At 43.6% G+C, this 12,199-nt stretch overlaps 2 long non-coding RNA genes across 3 annotated transcripts in view; both read right to left on the bottom strand.

The window, feature by feature from the left end:
• LOC310677347 overlaps window positions 1–12,199 on the bottom strand; it is a 69,626-nt gene that overhangs the window by 29,982 nt on the left and 27,445 nt on the right. The window lies entirely within an intron of this gene.
• LOC310677375 lies at window positions 5,014–10,092 on the bottom strand. The gene is made up of 3 exons (XR_014511139.1): window positions 7,533–10,092; window positions 5,427–7,167; window positions 5,014–5,192 (listed from the first exon to the last, which is right to left on the bottom strand). It is a non-coding gene; the product is annotated as an uncharacterized lncRNA (long non-coding RNA).

Genomic DNA, 12,199 nt, shown 5'->3' with positions numbered 1-12,199 from the left:
TTTGGCACCGGTTCCATCTGTTGGTTTCTCCGCCCCACCAGCCACATTGGGCAACATCCACGACCGGGCTTATTCTGTCCGCTTGAAGGATCATGTGATTATTGTGATCTCTTGCTGATACAGCCTGCTTGAAAGAAACTCTGACTTCATGCTGACATCATAATTAGTTGTGACCTCACACTGAAGCTGTCTCCCTGCAAAAGACTGGCCACTGTGAACTTCGTGCTGATGCTGCCTGCTCAGATGTCAGAGCCTGGCCCTCTATTTGGCCATCAAATGTGAATTTCTGAGTATGCACAATACTCATCCTGGACAAATCGTAACACTGCCAAGATTAGCTGCACTCAGGAAAATGCTGTGGCATTGGTACATGTCTGATAGTTACCTTGTGTAAGGAAGACGCTGTGAAAAAAGCAACTCCAAAAGGCCTGTCAACTAGCATGTAGCTAGTTTGCATCTCCACTCCTCCACATGCAGCTGCTGGGTGACCTTGGGCTAGTCACACTTCTCTGAAGTCTCTCAGCCCCACTCACCTCACAGAGTGTTTGTTGTGGGGGAGGAAGGGAAAGGAGATTGTTAGCCACTTTGAGACTTCTTAGGGTAGTGATAAAGCGGGATGTCAAATCCAAAACTCTTCTTCTCTTCTTCTAGTTGTGGAAAACTGAACCCAAATGTTTTCCTAAACTTTACTCCTGGAATTTAACATTCTTTCTGCTAAAGTTTGCCTCTGCTTAATCATTAACACAGGATCCAGCTTCATTTTCGGAGGATTAAAGAGGACTGAACAAGAGTTGTGTGTACTGGCAATGCGGGGAACACATTTTTTAAAATAAGTGAGACATACGAAGTTGCTTATCTGTAATTATTTGTTTATCATGACCTTCTTTCTGCAAATTGGTTTTTTGGGGTGGGGTTTCTCTGGAACTGTTTGCTTGTGCTTCTTTCCAAGCCAACCTAATATATTACTTCCCATAAGATATCGTGAGGCACTGAACTACATTCTTGCTTGAAATCCATATACATAACCTCCAATTCTTTTATTTCCCTTTCTGCAGTTGCAGCTCTGTGTGTTTTTCTTATAAGTGAAGCCAAGTAAGTCTAGCAACCATAATATTACTTATTTCTGTGTTTGTCACCATATGATCTATACACTAACAGCAATCTGGACTATCTCTTTGGACATTCAGAATGGACTGGGAAGGAGAGCCAAGGGCATCTCTACCAAATTTCTTGCTTTGCCATAATAATAATAATTATGATGATGTCAGCTGACCCCCATCACTTTCCCGCACCCCACAACACACCTTTTCTGATGCTACTCAGTCAAGCTTGGAACTTCTCTGTTGAACATTGCAACCACTGGGTGTTGGGCAAGTCACCTCTGCATAGACCTGCCTCACTGCTAGGCAGAGTGTGATGGCTGCCTCAAGCAATGAATGCAAGCATGTCTAGAAAGAGCTCGGATTTTCTGTAGTCGCAAAAACAACAGCATTAGAAACAACATGCATGTGCCCCTGAAAACCAAACGGTCATCTCTACTCCAGATTAAACATCTAGTTTGGAAGCACCTTTATGATCCTTCATTTGCCCTTTTAGCACCCACAACAAAATTCTGGTTCATTTCAGCTGCTGACACACGGCAAACATTTCTGCACATTGAATTTTGGTCTTCTCCTTCCCATTTGTAGTTGCAGTATAAAGCAAAACGTAATATTGAAAACGGGATGAGTCAAAGGGTTTTCCCTCTCCTCCCCACCTTTATATGCAATGCAGTTAGTGAAAGCCTATTTGCTGTCTTCATACTTACAAATTTATAAAACAGAGTTCTGCCCATATGGAAAAGGGGAATTTATCCATCAGGCAGAAGAGTGCTTAAACTCCTTAAAATGCATTGCCCTTGAGCAGAGCCACACAAAAAGGCATTAGAGTTCCCATCTGGCATGGCTCCAATGGCCAGCAAAGTTTCTGTTTAAATTCTCATCTGCTGCTATGGCCCTTGTGATGAGTTGTGGCTTCTGGTTTCCTGCCAGCTTCTGTCCTGCTTAGCGCTGTTTTGTCTTTCCACCCCACCATTTCTGCTTCCTTCCTGGCTATAAGGTTCGTTGTTTGTTTCCTGGGGCTGGAGTTGCCTTTGCTGTGGCTTTCCTGTATAGTCTGGAATCCTCCTAGACCAGGATTTCCCAAGCTGTTTTTGGACTACAGCTCCCATCATCCCTAGCCAGCTAGACCAGCAGTCAGGGTTGCTGGGAAGTGTAGTCCAAAAAAAGGTGGTGACCCAAGTTTGAGAAACCCTGTTCTAGACTAGTACCAGGGCTGTCCTCACCAGAAGGAAGAATGTGGTGACTTCAACAAATCAGGGGAATGTGTTTCCTCACCCCACCTGCAGCCTTCTGTGGAAGGGTGTGTCATGTGACCTCTGCTGTTCCTCCATAATTAGCTAGCTGCCCTCAGGTGTGATCGAAGACACTCTCCTGTTGCCAGCATTTAAGTAATATCCAGTCAGCTTTCCATATTACGTAGAAGGAGGAGGGGAGCATCATCTTGGCCTTACCACCAAGCTTCAAAATGTCTTGGGCCTAGTCAAGTGTAAAGAAAGATACATAAAGAGGACTCACCACAAGGCCCTTCACTAGTCTACAAGCACACCTGAAAAGACAAGTGTGAAAGCCAGTGAATTGAATTCAGCTGTCAGTTTGGTCTTTGCCTGCCTGCCTGCCTGCTCAGGATCCCCTGTTGCCTCCTCATCTTCCTTCAGCTGGGGAAGGAAGGTTAATTTTAATACCTGACAGCTGGGTGGTTGGGTCAAGTGGAAGCTAAACCACTTCTTCCTTTCTTGTGGAGTCTGGCTTTTACCAAAGGAGAGACTATTGCCTCATAGCAGACTGGAACACAGAGCATCTTGAGGTAAGCTTGATCCAGAATATGAAAGAAAGTAGTTGAGCCTCTACAAGGCACTTTGTTGATTTTCTCCAAGTGGAGGAAGAGAAAATGGAGGCTTAGGTGTGGGCAGTGCATTTAGCAGGGAAGGCATACGACCTTCCAGGCTACATGGCTCACTTTTTCTCATTTTTAACAATTCAGAGGAAACCCCAAGTCAGTTTGCTGAGGCTGGCCCACCTAGGATGGTCTATCCATCAGTGTTGGGCTGTTTCCCAAGCCAAGACAGGTGGGCTCCTAAACAGTATTTGTAAAGGGTGGGAATGAGAATTGGAGACAGGAATCAGTGCTAACAGTGGAGGGTGGAAGAGTATTAGGCAACATCGTAGTGGGAGGTAACAGCCTACCACCCTCATTTTGGAAGGAAACGCTCCTCTGTTTGCTTCACTCGTTCTTTGGTATATGGCTGCAGTGGTCTTTTTAATTGCTGTGTTTTCCTGACATTTATTTTCTGGTCTTGCCATCACTTCTGTTTTGCTCAGCTCTCTGTGTGGGTTCCTAACATTGGATGCAGTTCCAGTGCTGGATTGTCAGCATTTAAATGCAGAATCAAACAGAGATACAAATGCAGTTTTACCAAGTCGTAACTCCTGAAGGCATAAAGCTTTATGACGGTTAGCCAAGCACTTGACTGTGGGGTGGTTTTACCATTCAGTATTTCCCAAGTGCCTAGATGAATTTCTTTATAAGTGTCCATTTGAAAATACAGGATTACTTTAAAAGCCACTTTCTAAATTCTCGATCTGCTTTCTGTCAGCCTTAGCCATTTGCAAAGCTTTGGGAGGAGAATATTTTGTGTTATCTTTGGCCCTGCAGACCTTTGCGGAAGATACTGTGTATAAGCAAACGTTTCAGTTCAATGTGGTGAAGATCGTGTGCATGAAACAAGGATGTGGGAGCTGCTAATGGCTTTTTGAAATAAAAAATAAAAAATCCTATGATTGGCAGAATACTCACCAGAGGCCAATGAGGATTGGCAATTTAGAACATAAATGGACACAGGGTAGATCTGGGTCTACTGATAGATCTCTAGGTGATTTGCAGTAGATTGACAAGGATTTCTGGCTCCTAATTGTTTAACAAAATCTGTCTCTCTCACACACACATGATACTGATGAAATGAAGAAAACACAGTAACCAGGAGTGGATTTTTATGTGGAAGGGCTATAACTTCTGTCCAGTTCTGATACCCAGAATTAACAAATTCTGATGCCCAGGAAATTATTTTAAATGTAACTGTTTTGCATCTGCCCCAGTTGATGGAAATTGAGAATAATAATAATAATAATAATAATAATAATAATAATAGGATCCTGCAAGCGTGAAGTCTGCCCACCTTGTTGTAGAAGGACTTGGTGGTGTACATTACATGCTAACCTCTGACTTGGAGAACTTGCAGTTGTTCTCTACTGCAGAACCCACGCTACGGAAATGCCTTCCCAGAGAGGTTTGACTCCCCCAGCCTGAAAGCTTCTAAAAGCCTTAAATCTTGCTGAGATTTTAGTGTGGGCGAAAGTTCTGCCTCCTTGTTGTTACACTGAATTGCCTTATCCTACCCTTTGATTTTAATGTATGACTTCGATTTTAGTCATCCGGACAGCTTGGCATTGTGTTTGTTACACGTTTTATCATTTTGTTGTGTTAGAGTTTATAAAGAAAAGGGGTGCACATATTTTGAAATACATAAGCAATGCTGAGAGGTATTGGGGTATAAGTGTCTTTGTTTCAAATCAGACCAGACTCAATTACAGTGGTACCTCGGGTTACATACGTTTCAGGTTACAGACTCCGATAACCCAGAAATATTACCTCAGGTTAAGAACTTTGCTTCAGGATGAGAACAGAAATCATGAAGAGGTGGCGCAACGGCAGCGGGAGGCCCCATTAGCTAAAGTGGTGCTTCAGGTTAAGAACAGTTTCAAGTTAAGAACAGACCTCCAGAACAAATTAAGTTCTTAACCCGACGTACCACTGTATTTCCATTGAAAAGGATAAGGGTTTTAGACCTGCTTGAAAAGAGAGAGATGGCATTGGCATTCCCTAAGAGCACCATTTTCTTTCTTTCTTTCTTTCTTTCTTTCTTTCTTTCTTTCTTTCTTTCTTTTTCATTCATTTATATTCATTTATATTTGTATACCAACCTTCATCCAGAGTTCACGGGGCATAAAAATACAAAATGAAACAATTATATACCATTGGTCTTCCTGACTGCTGCTCTGCCAGTCCCAGTCACCACTGACTATAATTCTGCCATGCTATTATGTTGTAATATGCTATTACGGTGCAAGTAGATAAATAGGGGCCGCTTACCAGCGGGAAGGTAAACGGCGTTCCGTGTGCTGCGCTGGCTCACCAGATGCAGCTTGTCACGCTGGCCATGTGACCCGGAAGTGTCTTCGGACAGCGCTGGCCCCTGGCCTCTTAAGTGAGATGGGCGCACAACCCTAGAGTCTGGCAAGACTGGCCCGAACGGGCAGGGGTACCTTTACCTTTTTATTACGTTGTAAAGCACTATGCATAGTGGTGACATCAATAATATCTCTCATGTATCTGAATCCTTTATTTCCAGCTGCCCTAAAAAAACCAAGTTTATCTGAAATGCTTACCAGTATCTTTCTATGTGGCTACCTACCTCTCCTATCATTCTATTTATTTTACTACAAAAGGAGACCCCGAAAAATGCATATTTCCTGGTGCCATCCTTGAGGGTTTGGGACTGTTTAGTGTGTGTTTTTCTTTTTAAAAGAATCCTTTCAAAGTTTTGGGTAAGCTAAACCAATTGTGAGACTCCTCAGTTATTTATTATTGCTGCTGGCACTGTTTGAAACTATTTGAAATGGAGCCACATTTGGCTTCTTCTTCTTTTGCTCTATGAGGAACGGAGAAGGGGAAAGGGGTGAGCCTTTGCCAAATGGAAGAGCATAAAACCAGAGTAATGATACGTTGCGATATATTGCAAAAAAGCGGGGGGGGGGGGGGATCCTTCTACGGAAAATTGCAGCTCTTAAGAGCATCCTTCCCCTTGAACTTGTTCCAGTTTAGATTTACTTTTGTTCATCTTTCTGACTTTGCTAAGAAGAGCAATACTTTAACTTGCATGCTGGAGCTTCTTGGAGCTAGAGAACAAGCAAAAATCAAAATTAAACTATGAACGAACCCAAACAAGGCTGGCTCAAGGGACACTGAATCAATGCAACTAGGTGTGTAATCAGGACGATTTGGTTTCCGGAGTCCTTTTTGCATACTTTTCCATGAGAAATCTCTAGCAGCGCCCTGTTGTATTAGCTGTACATGCAAAAAGTAGGTGGCACTATGTAGGGAGGTTGCAAGCCAGAAAAATAATGTTTTACCTCTCCCAACATGGTGTCCTGGCTCTCTGTTAATCCTACGTGGCGCCAAAGTGATGACTCATGTCCCCAAAGGTGTACTGACAGCCTCACCAAACAGAAAGGGGGAACCAGGCTAGTACACAAGGGACCCTAGAAGGAAGCTACAATGGTTCTTTGCTGAATATCCGTTTCCTGCGAATCTCACTTCTTGGTTTGCATAAAGGAGGGGGCTGTGTTTCGCAGTTCTGCTGATGCTCAAAAAAAATTGGGGAGTGTCTGTGAAAAGGCTCTTGTATTTGGTGTGTTTTTTCATGTTGCAAGCTGCCTTGAGCATGGTTTTAACCATGGAAAGGAGGCTTGCAGATAAAAGGATGTATGGATGTACCAGTGTTAGAAACTGAGATATGAAAGCTAGGAGCTAAATGTCACCTTAAGCCTAGGTTATGGGCGCAATAATGGAATATCTAGGCGGACTTTTTAATAACAAGAAAACAAAGCTGAAAATGAATGAACTGCAGCTAAAATCTTATGTTCATTTTTCACATGGTCTAGTCCTTCCTCTGCCCACCCATCCTCTAATATTCTTAAAAGGGTCTCTTCTCCAGCCTTCAGAGAGTAGCTGGAAGTGGGGAGGCAGAAAAAGGTCCTCCTTTCCTTCCACTCTTCAGTTTTAATCTGAAATCTTAGGCGCAGTACTGCACCCAGAGCTCAGAAACAGCTTGCACTAATGAAATTCCCTGTCGCAAAATGCTCCTGGAACAATGGGAGTTTCAAACATTGGTATGTACATGTCAACAGCAATTTTCTACTGGGTGCTCTTGAGTCTCGTTTTTGGTTTGCTCCCCATTAGGGGATAGTGTGATAGAGGGGCTGTTATCTCTGGGACAGAGTTTGTGGTTTCCTAGAGAAACAGGGACCCGGGTGGCGCTGTGGGTAAAAGCCTCAGTGCCTAGGGCTTGCCAATCGAAAGGTCGGCGGTTTGAATCCCCGCAGCGGGGTGCGCTCCCGTTGTTCGGTCCCAGTGCCTGCCAACCTAGCAGTTCGAAAGCACGTCAAAGTGCAAGTAGATAAATAGGGACCGCTTACTAGCGGGAAGGTAAACAGCGTTTCTGTGTGTGGCTCTGGCTCGCCAGAGCAGCAATGTCACGCTGGCCATGTGACCCGGAAGTGTCTCCGGACCGCGCTGGCCCCCGGCCTCTTGAGTGAGATGGGCACACAACCCTAGAGTCTGTCAAGACTGGCCCGTACGGGCAGGGGTACCTTTACCTTTAGAGAAACAGGTGACCTGGGAGTGACTCCAAGATGGATATGTGGCTGGATCACATTGGGATTCCTTGCTTGGGTTGAGAGAGGAGAATACAAGCTAAGGGTCTCCGTGATGTAAACAAGCCCTCAAAAGTTCTACATTTCTAAGGGCTCAGCTGAATCGGGTCTTATGTCAGCAATCCTGGGTTTTTCCATGGCCGAAGCCTGCTCTTTTATTTCTCTTGGATGCAGACGCCGTTCCTTTGTTATGCTCATGTTATTTCATATTTATACAATTAAAATGTGACTTTTTCAGTACATCGTTTGCTTCCTGTTTGAAGTTTCACCACCACATCCTTGCACTCCCCAAGCCCCCGCGCTCCGCTTTATCCAAAAATAACAATAAAACCTGAAAAGGTCTATTATGCCTCCTACAACAAAATGGATGTCTACTGTAGCTGTGCTTTTTCCTCCTCTGGTGCCTGGCAATGTGCCTTTCTTCCAACCTCATATTGACTCTGCGAAGACTGAGCTTTGGCTCATCACTTAGATAAAGGCACATTCCCCCCCCCCCCACAAAAACTATGCAGCGATCAGTGCAATTTCCACTTTGGGAGGGGGGTAGGCTCAGCAATTTCTGCTTCTGGTGTAAAATGCTAGTTTCGCTTTCCCTAAATTCTAAAATGCCCACTCCTAGGTTTGTTGGTTTATTTCTTTTGTGATACTACGGGTGAGGAATTCATCAAGTTTGCATCTCAATGCAAAACTACCTAATTGACAAGTCTGAAAACAAAATGCAGCTAGCCTTCATGCGTCTCACTTCTCTGAATTTTGCAACACAGCTCTCCAATTTTTTTAAAAAAATGAATGTTAATTGAGTAGATAAGGAGGTGGTTGTCGCAAAAATTAATATACCAGGGAAAGGTGTGCACAAAAATCAGTTAAAATTGTGTAAAATGAATCATTGCATTAAAGGAAATTCCTTGCAAAAAATAATAATGCATATATTCGACTAAAATGCATATTAAAAATGTGTATTTAAGGAGAAATAGAACTAAATTAATATTTCTTGGACTTGTCAAGCAACCGGCAAGCCACAATGTAAAGTGGTGTCAGGCATTTGGCATTTTGGCTTGGTGGGTCGCAAGTTGGAAAGTCCTCATTTAGGGGCTGGTCCACAGATGAAAGTATTCAACATGCAGCTGTGGACCAGACCCTCCTGTTAGAAATTTGCAGTTTGTGACCCCTCATACCAAAACGCCAAATGCCTGTCACCACCATGCATTGTGGTCTGCCAACTGCTTGACCCTTACACCACTTCCTGGTCCCCCCCCCCAATCAAAACCAGGATTATTACAGAGGGCCTTGTAAACTATCAACAGTGGGTGGATAGGTGCAGGTGTATCAATATATGGAAATAGTGTTCAGCTTCGAAGGTTACATTGTGCAGGTGTTGCAAATACAACAATTTCTGAAGAGCACTATGTTGGCTACTTCTGGTCTGGGTGACAGAATTCGAGAGGAGCCAGAAAAGTATTAAGTGCAGAAAGGATTATAATAGCATTTCAGTGTGGGGAATTAAATTTCCTCCTTTTGAGAAATACATGTTGTTATTTGGAATATGCTGTGCTGCTAAGCTAAATTCACCAGGCATCCCTTTATCATTGAGATGTGGTTTAAATTCGTTTGACTTCCTCTTTCCCCCAATAGATTACACTGCACAAAATGTTCAACTCTTTCAAAGCATTCCTTTTCGACGGAGGAAGTTTGCAAAGCAAACTATTAGGGATTAGCTATCAATTCTAGTCAAGCTGACATCCGAAATAATTGGGAGGTCAAGCAAATGTGCTTCTATTTCTACGCTTTCCAGAAAGAAAATGGAACAACAGCAACAAAATGTGTTGGCTGGAAAGCAGCTTAGAAATTCTGCAAAATCACTTATGACATTTCCAAGGTCTCCACTACATCTCTCTTTGCTGTATAACTTCCTGGGATATCTATTTCAAAATAACTAAGGGCAGCAAGTGAAGAATAGAAAACAAAGCAACTGCATTGATAGCTAGATAGTGAAATGCACAGTACAAGATCTGTGGATCTTGAGGAAGGGAATATTGAACCGTAAGTAAGAAGGCTTCCATTTGTATATTCACCGAGAATTTTAAAAACATCTGTGAAATGTGCCTTTCCACCCAAATACCATAGCTATTCTTATGCCAACCATCATCTTAGGCATTTTATATGTGATCATAATGATAACTCATTTCTTTGAAGGGAGTCTTCAGTTCCACCCAAACAGTATTGTAAAATGCAGCCCTAGCAACCACTCTTCAGAATGGCCTGTGGCAAGTAATTTACCTCCAGCGAACCAGAGAGTGAAGCTTTCCTGATGTGAAAGAGTCACAGCCAGCCCTGCCACTAGGCAGACTGAGGCAGCTGACCCAGGTGGCCAATGATGAGGGCAGGTGAAGAGTGGTGACGTGCTGGTCGGCAAAGTTGTGTGTGCCACACAGCGTGCACACTAGAACACACACATCAGAAAAACACCAACTTTTCTCTGCGTTGCTGCGTATCCTTGCACATATCTGCATTATGAAATTGGAGAAATTGATTCTTGCAGTTGCTACAATACTTCTCTATACCAGCAGATGGCAAGCTTGCATCATATTCAGGATGCGACAAAACCTTACCTCTCTGGTCAGTCTGCCTGTTCAGTGAGGCCTATGAAAGCCCGTTAGGATGACTCAGATTTCTAATATATCTATCTATCGCATTTTTGAGAGAGATGTCATGGGCTCCTTGCAAAGCATATCTGAAATGTCTGAGATACTTCGCTGGAAGGTATTTCCCCCCCCCTCTTCAGCATCTTTTAAAAAAACAACGGGACTGCAACCTCTTGAAAGCTGCTTCTTTCCTTGGGTTTGCCAAAGCACCAGGAAAAGCTGTTTCCCTTTTCAGCAATACTACATGCAGTCTTTAGGGACTGAATACGCCACTATAGTTGATTGGCAGATTTGCAAAGGTCACTTTAGAGCAGCAATTATGTATGTGCTGTTCTAGACTGCGTCAACAAAAGTATAGCGTCCAAATCAAGGGAAGTAATAGTCCTGCTCTGTTCTGCTTTGGTCAGACCGCACATGGAGTCCTGTGCGCCTTTTGGGCACCACAATTTAAAGCAGATTAACAAGCTGGAACGCTTGCAGAGGAGGGTGACCAAGATGATCAAGAGGCTGAAAACCAAGCCTTGTGAGGAACGGTTGAGGGAGTTTGGTATGTTTATCCTGGATAAGAGGAGACAGAGAGGAGAGATGATAGCCATCTTCAAATATCTAAAGGGTTTTCACATGGAAGATGGAGAAAGCTTGTTTTCTCCCGCTCGGGAGGGTAGGACCCAAACCAATGGCTTTTTGCCATTGTGCAATTTAACATGTGCAAATCTGTGAGCAAATAGGCCAAAAGTGTTAGCCGTGGCACCGTCACAGGGCAAAATAGTGGGAAGTTGCCCTCAGGGCAAAATGGAGGCACTGATGGCCACCAAGCCATTAGCTGTGCTGTCACACATTATCCATAACAAGCCTAACTGCTGAGGAGCAGGAGGAGGGTAATGGGATTTTGCTGATCTGTGGAACCCTTGGACGGGAAGAGAAGGGTGGTTTGGTTGAGGGTAAAACCTCACAGAAAGTTTAGCAAAAACTGTGTATTTGGAGATACAGGGGTATGGTGAGGAAGAGCCACTGTGCTGAAGGCATCCAAGAACACTGGTGATAAGAGAAAAGCTTAGCATAGTGCCTTGAGTTTAGGTACACTGCTACTGATATATTTTATTTATTATTTATTTATACATACATACATACATACATACATACATACCCCGCCCATCTGGCTGGGTTTTCCCAGCCACTCTGGGCAGCTTCTAACAAAATATTAAAATACAATAGTCCATCAAACATTAAAAGCTTCCCTAAAAAGGGCTGCCTTCACATGTCTTCTGAAATTCTGGTAGTTGTTTTTCTGTTTGACATCTGGTGGGAGGGCGTTCCACAGGGTGGGTGCCACTGCCGAGAAGGCCCTCTGCCTGGTTCCCTGTAACTTGGCTTCTTGCAGTGAGGGAACTGCCAGAAGACCCTTGGCGCTGGACCTCAGTGTCTGGGTAGAATGATGGGGGTGGAGACACTCCTTTCGGTATACTGGACTGAGGCTGTTTAGGGTTTTAAAGGTCAGCAGCAACACTTTGAATTGTGCTCGGAAACATACTGGGAGCCAACGTAGGTCTTTCAAGACTGGTGTTATATGTTTGTTTGTTTGTTTGTTTGTTTGTTTATTATTAAATTTGTGAGGTCCATGCCTTTACACAAAATACCATAAAACATTATTAAAAGATAACAATAAGATTATAAAAGTAAGCTAAAATTCATGCCATGCTATCCCAGCAAGGAGACTACCCAAAAACCCCCACCATTCAGGAAAGAAGATACAGCAACAGGTTAGGAAGACAATGGGAGGGACCTCACCGTTTCGTCCAGGAACCGTACCCTAGTTTTCATAGCCTTCACCACAAAGACCGCTACCACGTGAGAAATCCGTGGATCCGCGTCCACCAGTAAAAACTTTACTTGGTCCTCAGAGTTGACTATTGATTTGGGAATAGTTTGTAACATCGCATCCCTGAAGGCCGAATAGATGGGACAATA

The sequence above is a fragment of the Podarcis tiliguerta genome, assembly GCF_965153285.1.
Source record: "Podarcis tiliguerta genome assembly, chromosome: 5".
In the NCBI taxonomy this organism is placed as follows: domain Eukaryota; kingdom Metazoa; phylum Chordata; class Lepidosauria; order Squamata; family Lacertidae; genus Podarcis; species Podarcis tiliguerta.
The sequence above is the reverse complement of the archived record's forward strand: the minus strand, read 5'-3'. Positions and strand labels throughout refer to the sequence as shown.